This window comes from Ascaphus truei, assembly GCF_040206685.1.
Source record: "Ascaphus truei isolate aAscTru1 chromosome 12 unlocalized genomic scaffold, aAscTru1.hap1 SUPER_12_unloc_6, whole genome shotgun sequence".
NCBI classification, from domain to species: domain Eukaryota; kingdom Metazoa; phylum Chordata; class Amphibia; order Anura; family Ascaphidae; genus Ascaphus; species Ascaphus truei.
In genome coordinates this window covers 183,467-197,394 of record NW_027453842.1, presented here as the reverse complement: position 1 = coordinate 197,394, position 13,928 = coordinate 183,467, and positions in this window count along the sequence as shown.

The window sequence follows — 13,928 nt, the reverse complement described above, 5'->3', positions numbered from 1 at the left end:
TGCGGATGTAGTTTCTGAAGACTGTTTATTGGAGCCCATCTTCACATTATTGTTATTGAGGAACCCTTTTGTCTAGTTGAACGTGGCACCTGAGGCCTTTGTGTGGAAGTGGAATAAGGTCTTTACCCACCGAAGGTGAATGCACCTCGAACTATCAATGCCATATTGTGTCGCGCTCCACCCCAGGGATGTCTGTTTGGGCTAGCCACGGTATCCAGATTTTTAGATAGTTGATGCCAGTGTCATTAACCAGACTCGTTAACTTTTCCATCTGGCAGACAAATCAAATCCTGTTTCGAATCTTGGGAATGGATGGGGTTTCATTAAGTTTCCATACTGCTGCGATCTCGCACCGGGTCGCTAGGGTAATATGCCCAATTAGTTTATTGCTTGCTCTTGAGAGCCCTTCTAGTGGTCTGTTCAACAAGAACAGCCATGGGTCTAGAGGAATCGGGAGGCCCAAGATTCTCTGAGTCCAATCTCGAATTTCTCCCAGAGAGGGGCGATCCGTGGGCAAGACCACCACATATGTAACAGGTCAGCCGACTCTCCACACTGTCGAGGGCACAGCGGGGAGAGTCCCGGCACATAACTTGCTAATTTTAGCGGGGTGTGGTACCATCTCATTAGGACCTTATATGCATTCTCCTTAAGTGTGATGCAAATTGAGCTTTTGGCAGCTGCTAGATAGATTTTGTTCCAATCCTTGTCTTCTAGGGATTCTCCTAGGTCGGACTCCCACTGGGATCTGTATCTCGAGTGTCTCTGCTCGGGGACCTCAGAACCGACCACCTCCCCGTATAACTGCGATGTGAGTCCCGAAGTGTCTGGTTCTACCAGAGACAGCTTTTCAAAATTAGTCAGTGCTGGGTAAGGGGCTAATTTATTATAAAATGCTCGGACCTGGAGGTATTTGAAAAATTCAGAGTGGGGAATATTCTTTTCAGATCTAATATGTTCGAATGATTTAATTTTTTTACCAATTCCCTCCAGATCCCTGAGGTGCATATAACCGGCCTTTATCCAACTAGAGGTACTACCGTATTGCAGGCCCGGAGCAAAGTCGGAGTTCCCCCAAAGGGGGGACATCAGGGAATTTTTAGTGGTAAGGGAGGGACTGTGCTTTGACGTGTTCCATATTGTCAGCGAGTTGGTCACAGAGGAAAACGGAACTTCAGCACCTGTGCGTGCTGTTTTGGGGAGCCAAATCAAGGATTTCAGCTCTATTGGGGCGCAAATTGATCTTTCTAGATCCACCTATCTTTTCAATGCAGGGTTGGAATGCCATTGAACAATTTGGCTCAATTGCGCCGCTTTGTAGTAGGACCACAGGCAAGGTACCGCTAAGCCCCCTGCAGCAGGGGGTCTTTTCATAATTAGTTTTTTACTCTTGGTTTTATGCCTCTCCAGATAAACTTGGAGATATCAGACTGTAGCGAGAGTAGGTCTTTCAGTCTCAGTGGCACCGGTAACGTTTGGAATAGGTTTAGGATACAGGGGAGGAGATTCATTTTGATACTTTGTATCCTGCCTATCCAAGAGATTCTTTGGGAGGACCACTTTAAGATGTCAGCTTTTAGAGATCGAATTAGGGGGGGATAATTTGCCTTATAAATGTCTCTGACGTCTCTGGTAATATGGACTCCCAAGTATTTAATCTGGTTCTGTTTCCAATTAAAATCAAAATTAAGCTTTAGTAGCTTTTCAACCTCCCCGGGGAGGCTGATGTTAAGAGCTTCTGATTTAGATTGGTTGATTTTAAATCCAGATATTTTAGTAAATTTGTCTAGCAACTTGAAGAGGTTTGGCAGGGAGGTGAGGGGCCGTGATAATAATAATAGAATGTTATCAGCATATAGAGCTGCTTTGTGGGATTGTGAGCAAACATCCACCCCTACTATGTCTGGACAGCCACGTATCAGCGCTGCTAGGGGGTATAACGGGCACCCCTGTCTCGTGCCGCTTTTAATTTGGAATTGGGCAGATGGAAAGCCCTGGTGCATGACCCTAGCAGTAGGACCTGAATAAAGTGCCATAATTGCTTCACTCACCCTATCTCCGAATCCAAATGCCCCGAGCGTCTCCTTTAAATACGGCCAATCGATCCTGTCAAATGCTTTTTCTGCATCCAGACTTAATATCATATTTTGTGATTTTCCTTTGTTAGCCAATTCTATCAGATCAATGATTCGTCGGGTGTTATCCGCTGCTTGTCTACCTTTAATAAATCCGACTTGATCTGGATGTATCAGTCTGGCCAGGATCTGACTTAGTCTATTGGCCAAAAGTTTGGCGTATATTTTGATATCAGTATTGATCAGGGAAATTGGTCTATAGCTTTTGCATTCCAGCGAATCTTTGCCTGATTTATGAATTAGTGAAATAGACGCCCGAAGCATCTCTCCGGGGATTGGGGCTCCTGCTAAGATCGCGTTGAACATGTGGAGCAGTCTTGGGGCAAGAACTTTGCAAAACTTTTTATAGTAAAGCCCTGAAAAGCCATCTGGGCCAGGGGCCTTTGACGGTTTTAATTATTTTATCACCGTGGTTATTTCCTCAATAGTGAAATCGGCACCCAGACTATCTCTGTCCGCCTCAGTGAGCTTTGCTAGATTTGAGCTGTGTGGAAGAGTAGTGGCGCAACTGCGCATGACAGATTTCACAGCATCCCGGATGGATAGAAAAAACTTTATTTGCACGACAGCATCACACTGGGGCTACACCACGATCTCCCCCACTTGTACACACCTTACCTTCTCACATTTTAGACACCAAGCATATTTTAGCACTTTTAGCACCCTTTAAATGGCACCCCCACTACATCTGGGTTACACTCGATGTAGCTTTCCTCTATAACATCATCCATCACGAGCACGGTCTCACAGCAGTAGAATTCTTTTTGGCCAATCACTCTCCTCTTTCACCTGCACATATTGCCTTTTTACTGGATAGCATTAGGTTTTCACTCACGCACAATTTCTTTCTCTTTGATCAGCAGTTCTATCTCCAAACACGTGTGACAGCTATGGGGACTTCGTTTGCCCCCTCCTATGCCAACCTATTTATGGGTTGGTGGGAGATGTCCCATGTGTTTGGAGATACCAATCCTTACAGGCATCATATAGCGTTCTACAAACGCTATATCGATGACCTGCTTTTGATCTGGAGTGGCGGGGAAGACGACCTATTGGGGTTTTTCGACTACCTGGTAAAAAACACACTTAATATCAGATTTACTCATGTGTATAATGCACATCAAATTCAATTTTTGGATCTTAGTCTATACATTGATATTGATAATCAAATTCAATCTGATATTTATAGGAAAGAAAATGCCAGGAATTCTTTACTCCATGCCAGAAGCTGTCACTCCCGCCCTCTGGTTAGGGGCATCCCGAGGGGGCAGTTCCTTCGGTTACGTCGGAACTGCTACTCTCCTGAGGCCTTTTTCCACAGAGCGGGTGAAATGAGGGGGAGATTCGTGGCGAGAGGGTACACCGAGAAGGACCTTGATTTAGCCTTTGATTCACTCCTTGGTACAGACAGAGATACCCTAATCAAAGTTGATTTGGAACAGTCTGACCAGGGTACACCAATTGAGGACACAGAGGTGGCCTACTTTATCACCAACTACAGCGAGCAAGCCAATGCCATAAAATCAGTTATCAAAAAACACTGGGTCACATTATCTTTGGACCCTTTGTTGAAAAAATTGGTATGTAATGGCCCTCGCGTGGTTTTTCGTAAAGCGGCTACACTGGGTAATCTCTTGGCACCAAGTATGCTACCATCCAAAGTCTATAAAACAAATAGATTATCTCTGTTTCCAAAGCTGCAGGGTTCATTTAAATGTGGTCATTGTAAAATTTGCCCAAATATGAACAAAGTAACACACTTCTCCAACCAAGACGAATCACGCAGATTCAAGATCAGATCCTTTATTACTTGTCAGACGACATTTGTGGTTTATGTATTGAAATGTCAATGTAAGAAACAATATGTGGGTCTAACTACCAGAATGCTCAAGATTCGTATCCTGGAGCACCTTAGGTTGATTCGCAACAAAGATATGTTGCACCCCGTTTCTGCTCACTTCAACACCTGTCCATTGGGTTCAATTAGTTCCTTGCAATGCACAGCCATTGAGCATATTCCTTTACCTCCTCGTGGGGGAGACAGGAAGAAGATCTTGCACCAGCGAGAAGCTCATTGTATTTTTGCACTGAATACTTTGCAACCCAATGGGCTCAACGTAGAGTGGGATCTGCGTTGCTTTTTGTAAAATATCTTGCAAAACAATTTTGTAAATATTCTGCACATAAGATGTAAAAATATTTCATATTAATATATAATCTGCCCTGTCTTCACAGTACGCAAGCTTTACATGTAATTGATTATTTTTATTGTTCGTAGATATCCTCTGCAATTATTTTTCCCTTCTCTGCGTCCATCCTGCCCTTTCCCTCCCCCCCCCTCCCCTCCTCCCTCCTTCCCCCCCCCTCTGTCCTCCCCCCCATCCCCTTCCCCTCCATTCTCCTTCCCCTCTTCCCCTCCCATCCTATCCCTCCTCCCCCTCCACACCCCCCCCCCCTCTCTTGCCCACTTTCTTCATTAATGTTTTTTGTCACTAAGTTATCTCTGGTTACCAAGTCCTACATTAAGACATGGAGAAATGAATTAACAGTGAACTTGTATGATCTAGACAGTATGTCTTAATACAGTTTTGCACAGAGAACAGAGACAAAACATGTAATCTTCATGGTGTTGTATACAGTCTTTTTAATGTTTTTATTCACCCTTCATGTTATAAGTTCATCATATGGCTGTCATGTGGTATATAGATAAGGTAGCAACTTGGCTTTTTTTTGCACTATCCATGTGTATCAGACAATATACAATTACAGGTGATATAATACATGAAGGGGTTAACATTTTTAGCGATTTTCGCGGGCTTTCTGCCTTAAATCTGCAGGCTCACACCACATCTCCCCACTCCGAGACAAAGCCCTAGCAAGAGGGTGAAACGCGTAGAGGGGGAGATCGTGGTGTAGCCCCAGTGTGATGCTGTCGTGCAAATAAAGTTTTTTCTATCCATCCGGGATGCTGTGAAATCTGTCATGCGCAGTTGCGCCACTACTCTTCCACACAGCTGTATCTTAATTGCTGGCTGCACGCAGGAGCTGAAGCAGAGGAGAGCGGGACCAGACCAGGAGCTGAGATTGAGGTAAGGGTCATTACCTCGCTCAGACACTCCGGTTATTCTTGTGGCCCACACTGCTCCCTTTCCACAGCCCCACATGCCATTTATGACACCACAGGTGCAATTGCTTTACACCGAAGCGCTTGACAGTATCTTGTTTGAGATGTCCCCGGCCTACCCGGTAGCTGTGGTACAATACCCCCGCCATGCCGACTTGGCACTTGGATAGCTTTAGTGTCCGGCCAGCCTCCCTGATCCTATCTAGGACTGCTGCTACATTAACCAGATGAGTGTCCCAGTCATTAATACAAATGGCTAAGTCGTCCAGATAAGCCCTAACATAGCCCTTAATCCCTTCCAGCAACCGGTTGACAAGGCGCTAGAACGTGGCCGGCGTTTTCTTCATCACAAATGACATGACCAAAAATTCTTACAAGCCAAGGATGTTGCAAGCCGACCTTTCCTACGCCTGCTGGGTCAATGGAATCTGTACAGATTCGTGGTGGCCAGATACCTGGCCCCGATGAGCTCATCTAAGAGCTCATCCATGTGGGACAAAGGATAGGCATTTGCCACGGTCTGAGTATTAAGCTGACGTTATTTTACACAGAACCAAGTGGTCCCACCCTCCTTGGCACCACGAATACCGGTGAAGCCCAAGGACACTGAGCACGAGAAATTACCCCTAATGCCATCATCTCCTCAACCTCCCCCTTAATGCTCCACTTTACCTCTGCAGAGATCCATTACGCTTCTTGAGGAGTGGCCAATCATCCCCGGTGGTGACTGGGTGATCGGTTAGATGGGTAATGCCCTGATTATCTGTAAACATGACCTGGTACTGCTCTAGCATCTCTCGCACCAGCTTGGGAACCGCGAGTTGGGGACCCATCACCACCTGCTCCACTAAGCCTCCCTGCCGGGTTTCTCCCAGGAGATCGGGCAGAGCCTGGCTTGCCGGATCCCCCAGCAGCGGGCTACAAATAGCAAACACCTCCGGCCCGCTCTTGTGATACTCCTTTAGCATATTGATATGGTATGTTATGTGCCTACCTGCCTCTGGATCCTGGTTTACCACATAATTACACTCATGCACCCGCCGGTGAACCATGTACGGGCTTGCCCAGGCGGCAAGTAGCTTGTTTTGCCAAGTGGGCTTCAGAACAAGCACCTGCTGCCCTGGGATTAATTCTCTACTACGGAAACTCCTTTCATACCAGCGCTATTGCCTGATCTGAGCTGCCTCAAGTTTAGCCTGTGCCAACCCCATGTGTTCCTCTATCTGGTCCCTGAGCCCCACCACATAATGTAGCACCAAAGCATCAGTATCTCCCCCTCCCAGCCCTTATGAAACAGATTGAGTGGTCCACGGACATGGCACCCATAGAGGAGTTTGAAGGGGGAACGGATGGTAAACTCCTTTGGCACCTCTAGATATGCGAATAGCAGGTGATGTAAGTGAGCTTGTCAGTCTCACCCTTTCAGCTTCCACAAATGCTTGCAACATTGACATTAAGGTCCCATTGAACCGCTCACATAATCCATTCGTTTGGGGATGATAGGGGGTTGTACAGAGAGATTTGACCTCGCACATTGCCAAGAGACATTGGAGCAGTTCGGACATGCACTGTGCCCCCGGATCAGCCAGGATCTCACTTGGGAAACCTACCCTAGTGAATATCTCAATCAAAGACTCTGCCAATTGACGTGCTTCAATCAAGGACAGAGCAACTGGGATCATGTGCGGATCCACTATATTTACAGCTACACGCTGGAAGGACTCACTGATCACCGGTAGCGGTCTCAGGGGAGCTTTTGTGTGGTCACTCGACTTGCCCACTAGGTGGCAGGGATTACAGTTATGGCAGAACACCAATACCTCCTGTCATGACGCCGGTGAGTAGAAAGTCTGTAGTTGCCGGGCTCTAGTATGAGTGACTATCTGATGCCCCTACCAGCAGGATCACATGGGATATCTGCATCAACTGTGCCCTATACTCATGAGTAACAACTATCTGTCGCCTTAATGTCCCTGATCTGACCAGAGCACTCTTGGATTCCTGTTATGAGACACTGTGGTGCCAAAGGAACCGATGGGACACACCCTTGGAGTCAGACTCGGTCACCCGAAGTTTCATGCCCTCCAGTTTGGGGTCCGATCACACAATGTCCATGAACTCCTAGCTCAGTTCTGGTAGGTTGGCCCTGTCAAACTGTCAGAGGAAATGTTGGGACATGGTTCGGGACAAATGTCTGGCTTGTTCTGGCTTACCTGCTTGGTGTCCACCGGGACTTCAGCTCTCGTTGGCTCCAAAAGCTGGGGAGAGATAATTGGGGTGGTGTGTGGCAATGCCAAAGGCACTTCCACCTGGGCAACTGCCTGACTTTTGCTCGGGGTGACCGCAGCCACTGGTGCATTCTCCTCAGAGTAGGAGCAAATCAAGTGCCCCAAGTCATTGCCCAGCAGGATGTTGGTGTCCAAGCTGGGTTACACTGTGACATCCCAGACTCCTCTACTAGTGCCCTGATCAAGTAACACCCGGGCAACTTGCAATAACTTGGGGGCTCTGTCCAGCATTCTCACCGGCATCCCCGTGCCACGGAGAAGTTTCTCTGGGCTGACCATATCAGGTTGCACCAAATTACCGTAACACCGGTGTCCATCAGGCCGGCCACCCGAAGATGGCCTATGGTAACCGGGCACAAATATTGTTGGCGGACATCATTGGATTCCAGCCCGATGGCTGCGATTCCATGTCCCTCCAGATCCACTTCTGCATCGTTGACTGCTGCTGCTAGGTCTGCTGCTGCACATTCTGCATGGCCTCCACTTGCTATGCTTTTGGGGCCAATCTCACGTAGGGGATTGGTCTCGCTGCTTGTGAGCATTGCCCCATATTGGGGTTACTGGAGCAGGGTGGGTTGGGGCAGTCCACCCGCTGATGGCCTAGCCAATTGCACTGGTAGCACCGGCGCTCATTGGCAAACTCTACAGGCTTTAGCTGCAGCACCTCCGGCACTCCACTTGTTCCATCCCAGCTTAGTGGCCTTGGGAGGGTCAGCTACGTTAGGTGGTGTTGTCGCTGGCACTGGATCGGGGGTCAGGACCCACTTCTCCAACTGTGGCCGCATGGTCACAAATTCATCTGCCATCATGGCGGTCGTCTGGTGCATTCTCGGCTTATGCTCTATGACCCACTCCCGCACCTCCGGTACACATTTGGGCAAAAACTGTTCACGGATGATGATGTCCATCCTGTCTAGGAGCGAGGTGACTCTGCATCTGGCTACCCACCGAGGGCTGTGAAGGTCTAGCCAGGAGTTGAACTCCATGTAGGTGCCCCGCCTCCTTTGTCCAGAGCCCTGAACTGGGCACAATAGAACTCCGGTGAGAGGTGCACTGGACTATGCTCATTATGTGTGGAACTATCGGTCCTGCGGTCTTGAAATCACGAACTACTCAGAAATGAAAGTCCCGCAAGAGATTCAGAACTGGGCCAAGTGATGTCCATTACTATCCACCAGATAAAAAGCCTGTCACAGCAGACCAGAACCTTTACACACATCCCCCGGGATCACACAGTGATTAGCTCTTTTCTGGAAGAAGTTACCACTCAATACATTATAAACAGGCCAAATGAGTCTCACAGAGGCAGCCATTACACACAGTTTGGGGCAGCGAGCCGAGCTTCCCCTTTATTATGTGAGGCTGTGATAGGATGAGGCGGAGGAGAGGATAGTTGGTGATGGACTGATTATGGTTTGTGAGGTTGGGTTGAACAGTGGTAGTTCATCAAGGGTTAGTGGTAATTTTAGTGGGGATAATTAATGGAAGTGTCAGTTAATAATGGAGCAATCTATGTAGGGTTTTACAGGTACAGTTAATGGGAGAATCATTTTTTTTTTTTTTTCAAACAATTTTATTAGGCATTTAGATATGTATGCAGGTACAACAAGCGATAAAGCCTAACATTTTTAAATCGACATTTTTTGGGGGGGGAAACAGATTGACAACCTCAGTTGTCAGTAAAGAGGGGGGAGTGCCTTCAGAGAGGGAAGGCAGGGGGGGGAGGACTGGAAGGGTGAGGGGGGGGAGAGGGGGGGAGTGGTTGGAGTGGGTTGGGAGAACCATCTGGCTGTTGGGGATGTGGTCTCGCAGGTAGTTTTAGTTCACTTCTGGGGAGGGGGTAGACCTCTGTCACGTTTGAACTGGTTGTCTGACCTTATTGCAGGAAATCCACGGTTCCCAGATGTCCTCGTAGGCGGGAAGTTTTTGTCTCACGATAGCGGTAAGCCTTTCCATGATCATCACCTAGCCGACTCTTTTTTTGATCGTTCCCAGTGCCGGCGTGGTTGTTTTCCTCCAGGAGGCCGCAATACAGCATCTTGCCGCGGTAAGAATGAAGGATATTAATTTCCTGGTTGGCCGGACTATGTCAGTCATTGGTGCGGCCAACAGGTAGGTCAGTGGTTCGATAGGTAATTCCAGGTCAGTGAACACTTTTATCAAAATTTGGACCTTAGCCCAGTACTTCACAATTTATGGACAGGTCCACCAGATGTGGGCCATGTCCCCTCTATGACCACAGCCTCTCCAACATAGGTCTGATGCCAGAGGGTAGATCTGGTTTAATCGTGCTGGGGTAAGATACCAGCCAAACATAATTTTATAAATGTTTTCCTTTATTGTAGTGCATAGGGAGGTTTCTGAGGCTGCCTGCCAGATTTCTTCCCAAGTCTCTCTGTCTATATTTATATTCAGGTCTGCTGCCCATTTGAGCATATAATCATGCTCTTTGGGGGTCGAGGAGCGCTCTAGAGCACCATATATGTCAGAGATTAGACCTTTCTGGTGGGTCTTTGTCTCGCAAAGTTGTTCAAACGTCGTGAGAGTGGGGTATTCTGGGAGAGGGCATGTTGTTCTAATAAAGTTTCTGATTTGGAGGCATTTAAATGTGTCCAATTCTCTAATTTTATATTTGGTCCTCAATTCTTGGTAGCTCAGAAGCCTCCCTAGGCTCAGTAGGTCCGCAATCGCCTCTATACCCCATGTGTTGAATTGATCGAACAGTTTAGATCCACATCCCGGGGGGGAACTTCGGATTGTTAAAGATGGGGGTCAATTGGGAACTTTTGGTGGTAAGGCCATATTTGTATTTACATCTTATCCAGACGTCCCACGTGAAACGTGAGGCCTGTAGTTTAAGATTGTGTGTATGCCCCTCTCCTCTGTCCAGGCTCCAGAGGCAGGCTTGCAGAGAAGGCATTTTGACACATTGAGTCTCTATCTCTACCCAACTACAACGGGTCGGGTCTGAGTTCCACATTACTACCTGCTTGAGCTGTGCAGCTAAGTAATATCTGTGTAGGTCTGGTACTCCCAGTCCTCCCCTAGATCTTGCTGCCAGCAGGACCGATCTGGCGACTCTGGGTCTCTTGCCCTGCCAAATGAAGTGGAACAATCTGTTCTGAATATGTTTTAGATCAGCGCCCGGAACGTGGGTCGGGAGTGTTTGGAAAAGGTATAACATTCTTGGGAGTATATTCATCTTAGTAGATATCATTCTACCGAACCACGATATCTGGTAACCTTCCCACTGATCTAGATCCTTTTTGATCTTGTCCCATAACTTCGGGTAGTTATCCCGGTATAAATCCTGGTAGTGCCTTGACACATTAATTCCCAGATATTTAATGTATGAAGGGCACCATCTGTAGTTAAAGTTAGTTTTGAGGAGTTTGACTTCGGGATCTGGGAGACTAAGATTTAGAGCCTCTGATTTGTCGCTGTTTATTTTGTATCCTGATACTTTACCAAACTCCGTCAGTTCCTTCTGAAGGTTAGGGAGGGAAGTTAGGGGTTTAGTCAAAGTAAGAATGATGTCATCAGCGAATAGGGAAATTTTGTATTGCGCTTTATCGATAGGGATTCCCTGGATGTTCGGGTTTTGTCTTATTTTAGACGCCAGTGGTTCAATCGTGAGGGCGAAGAGGAGGGGGGATAGGGGGCATCCTTGTCGGGTACCATTTTTGATTTGGAATCGCTCAAGGCCTCCGCCCGAGAGTCGTACTGAGGCAGAAGGGTTCTGATAAAGTGCTTGAACACCCTTTAAGAATGAGTCTCCGAAACCAAATTTTATCAGTGTTTGGTCTAGAAATAGCCAGTAAATCCTGTCAAATGCCTTCTCTGCGTCTAGGCTTAATAGCATCGCCTTTGAGCCTGAAAGGTGGGCATGGTCTACTAAGTTAATTATTTTACGTGTATTGTCTGAGGCCTGTCGGCCCAGGACAAACCCGACCTAGTCCTTGTGTATTAGTCTCGGGAGGATAGGGTTAAGTCTGTTCGCCAAAATTTTACTATATAGTTTAAGGTTGTTGTTCAACAGTAAGATTGGTCTGTAACTGCCACATTGGGTGGGGTCCTTCCCTTCTTTAAGTATTATCGCCAGATTTGCGGACGACATTGTGGATGGGATAGGACTCCCTTCTAAGAATGAGTTGAACAAGCTTAATAGGTGTTTGGACAAGATGGGGGAAAATTTCTTGTAGTATGCATTTGTGAAACCATCAGGGCCCGGCGCCTTGGAGATCTTTGAGGCCCTAACGGCCACTTCTAATTCGTCCAGCGTAATTTTTGCATTTAGATAAGTATTTTCTTCCTCTGTTAGTGATGGAAGATTGCAATCGGATAAGTAATCAGCGGCTAATGCCGAGTTCGTTATACTAGAATTCGCAGAGTGGGTCCTTAAGTTATATCATTTGGTGTAGAATTTGGTGAATTCCTCTGCTATTTTTTTTCCGTTGTATTGGAGTTCACCAGAGTTATTCCTGATCGCCGTTATTTGTGACTTTTTCTGTATTCCTCGTAACTTACTAGCAAGAAGTCTATCGGCCTTGTTCCCTTTATCATAGTACCTCTGACCCGTCCATCTAAGAGCTTTTTCTACATTTTCCAATTGGGTTATTCTTAAATCGTTTCGAGCAGTTGTCAATTGTTTGTAAATTCTCCGGGAGGGGTTATTTTTATGCTGCTGCTCTAAATTGATTATTTTGTCTGTAAGCTCTTTAGTTAATTTGAGTTTAGTTTTTTTCCGGTGGGAGGCAATCGAGATAAGATTTCCTCGGATTGTCGCCTTATGGGCTTCCCACAGGCTTGCTGGTGAAGATACAGAGCCTTTGTTTATTCTAAAGTATTCCCTGAGGGATTTTTTGAGTTCCAGCACTGTCCCGGAGTGGTTCAGTAGGGAATCGTTTAGTTTCCAGCTAAATGAGATAATTTTCCCAAATGGAATGGATAGGGTCATGGTGATAGGGGCATGATCTGACCACGTAATTGGGCCGATGTCTGAGTCTGTGGTGGCCTCTAGGATGTTCTTGGTAGCAAGAAAGTAGTCAATACGGGAATAAGACTGGTGAGGAGCTGAGTAAAAGGTATAATCCCTTTGCCCCTGATGTTGTGTTCTCCAAATGTCCACCAGAGAAAAGTCCCCAACAATGTCCTTGAATTTTTTCCCCAGTCTTTGTGACTGAGTGGAGTGTTGTCGTCCTGGGTGGCTCGATTTGTCTTCTTTTGGGTTGAGAGCCATATTAAGATCACCTGCAATAAGTAGCGAGGATAGGTACTGTGGGTCAATTTCTTCCAGAACCTTCTTCAGAAATTCTGTCTGGTTCTCGTTCGGGGCATATAGGTTAAAAAGGGCAATTGTCGTGCCTGAAAGTGAGCCGTAGACCACAATAAATCTCCCCTCTGGATCTGTCTGAATTTTTGTTAAATTAAATGGGGTGCCCTGACGGATCAGAATGGCAACCCCTCTGCGTTTGCTGCTGAATGATGAGAAATAGCTCAATGGGAACGCGTGTTGAAATATTTTAGGCGGTTCTTGAGACGTGAAGTGCGTCTCCTGGAGGAAAACAACATCTCCCCCTGTATTCTTTATCTCCTGGAGGGCCAGGCGTCACTTTCTATTGTTGTGTAGGCCCTTCACATTTAGGGAGACAATTTTTAGTGCTTTTTGGTGAGACATAATGACCTCCCAGAGGGTACCGCGTGTGTTGTCCTTGGACTAGTGCTGGAGAGAAACAGCCAAAATGGGCAGAGGGAGAGGGTTGGGTAAGGGGCCGCTGGGACAGTAACAGCGGCTAGGAAAAGAACGGAAGGTCGACCCTAATGGGGTCTAAAAGGTGTTGACCCGGTCTTTAGTAAAGGACACTTTAGTGGGGTTTAAGACCCTTGGGGGCGGGTCCGAAAACGGTCTCCAGTGAAGGCGGGCTGGGTGGAGACCCTTTAGGCTCTATGGTTTCATCCGAAATTACTTACACCGGGGAGGCCTGGTAGATGAGATTTCTGGACAGCTAGGCCTTAGCCTTGTCTTCCGATGTGTGGGCGGAATTGGGAGAAGGAGGGGAAGGTGGGTAGGGGAGGGGTGGGTTGGGGGTGAGAGCGGAATGGGAGAATCATTTTAATAAGGACAGTCATGTGTTAGTATTTGCGGGAGGAGTTGTACATTTTGAGAGCACTGGGAAGGGGACAATCAGATTTTGGAAGCATTGTGGATGGGAACAATGAATTAGGAAATCACTGGGGAACAATGGATTACGAACACTTTGAAAGGGAACAATCTGATTAGGAAACAAAGGGGAAGGGGCCAATCTCCTCACTACAATAGATTAGGAATAATTGAGGGAGACTACATTGCTTAGTACTTGAAACCAAGCACTGGGAATGCCA